Genomic DNA, 1886 nt, shown 5'->3' on the forward strand with positions numbered 1-1886 from the left:
TGATGACGTTAATATGCCGAAATACAAAGGGCATTAGGTCGAAGAGGTGACGACGATAATATGCCGACGTCACTAGCGGTGATTGAATCACAAAAGGCGCTGTCAGTGTCGATGGTGTGATGACGTTAATATGCCGAAATACAAAGGGCATTAGGTCGAAGAGGTGACGACGATAATATGCCGACGTTACGACAATGATTGAAACACAAAGGGTGCTGTGTCGATGAGATGTTGTGACAGTAATTGAATTGCGGCAAATGTGTGTCTTTGTGAACAGCGCATGCGTGACGCATGCGTAATTCGCGGTCGTGCCTGTGTATATAAGGTGGAGCGCAAGGAAAATCGAGGAGATCTCCCGACGTCTGCTGTTGCTGCTGCAGCTGACGCTGCTGCTGCGACAACAGAACTGCTGCTCCTCGTCCGAACGTAAGGGTCGGACGAGGAGGAGATAGAGGGAATCTCCCGACAACCAGAAACGACCGCGACTACATTCTGTAACAGTATCAGTTCTAACTATCAAGTAAACTACGAGTCATGGTATTATAACAGCTGGCTTTCTCTCTTTGTCTATGTCTTTGGCTACACACGTAACATTAGAGACTCTAATTCACAGATAACATGGGAACGTAAAAAGGTGCGTTACAGCGGTACGTTCGATCGGTGGCTGAGTTCGTGGTTAGTTACCGCGAAGTGGAGGCGGTTTTCTTACAATTGTATTTCGGTGTGTGATTCAACGACAATGTGCTGGTGCAAGAATAAGAGATGGCGTTGTTGATGCGTTGGTGATAGATTGACGTGATGGATTATACGTATGCATGCATGTACGAATGTATGCACGCACGCAGTGTATACACATGCATTGTCCTAGGAGAGAATCCTATCTAGAATTACCCTATTTCAGCATAATTCAGCATTATTTCCATCTTATTTCAGCATTAATAAATATTGAATTTTCATTGCTTGCTTGCTGAATATCCGTGCTGTGTTGCTCTGTCGAGACTTCATCTTTATATCTGTGTCACATTTATTGTTTAGGCTGAACCTGGGGAAAATGACCATAAAACTGTCAGAACTGGTGCAATAATAACTATGTGATTCACCTATCAAAGCAGGACACTTCAACCCAACATTATTTCCCCTTTTCCAGCATTATCACGTTGAGGTTTTATTGTTGTTTTTATTACATCTGTTGCTATGATTTATTTCAAATATGCTTCCCATATTATTATAGGCAATGCACGTACACGTACGTGAGAAATCTCTTCAAAGAATTGTTGATATATCATTAGAAAAGATTTGTAATGTAATTAAATTATCATCAATTTCGCATCTGAATGGGAAGGGTATCGATGTTACAGTATATATTAAATCGTGTTTAAATTTATGTGAATATGTGGACAATAAAAGTGTGAGGCGTGAAACTAAGTGCGTGATATTATAATTCAATTCTCCGTGCAGTGAGTTATTAACGTTAATTCCAACTTGGTTTTGCCAAGAACAAAAGCAGCAACAACAAAATTCAGTCATACATCATGTGGACTGCTTGCTTTATTTTTTCGTTGCATTCTACGTTGGTCGCATTGTAATCATTGCCTTTGCAATCATTAGTAGGCCTATAGAAACATTTTCCTTAAAAAATATTAAATTTTTCTACATATTTTTGTCCTAGTGAATTAACATCAGAATTATTCTAGATTCATTATTTTTTAAATCTATGAACTAATACACCTTTACAAAGATTACATTATATAAAACCGAGCAATTACATGATTTTAATCGGTAACAATAACGGGTGAGGCTAATTAAGCATGCACGAATAAAAGACTCGTTACTATAACGGTACTAATAACTCGTTACTAATGGTAGGGGCACACGAACGTATTTTA

Source organism: Priapulus caudatus, unplaced genomic scaffold, assembly GCF_000485595.1.
Source record: "Priapulus caudatus unplaced genomic scaffold, Priapulus_caudatus-5.0.1 Scaffold1181, whole genome shotgun sequence".
In the NCBI taxonomy this organism is placed as follows: domain Eukaryota; kingdom Metazoa; phylum Priapulida; class Priapulimorpha; order Priapulimorphida; family Priapulidae; genus Priapulus; species Priapulus caudatus.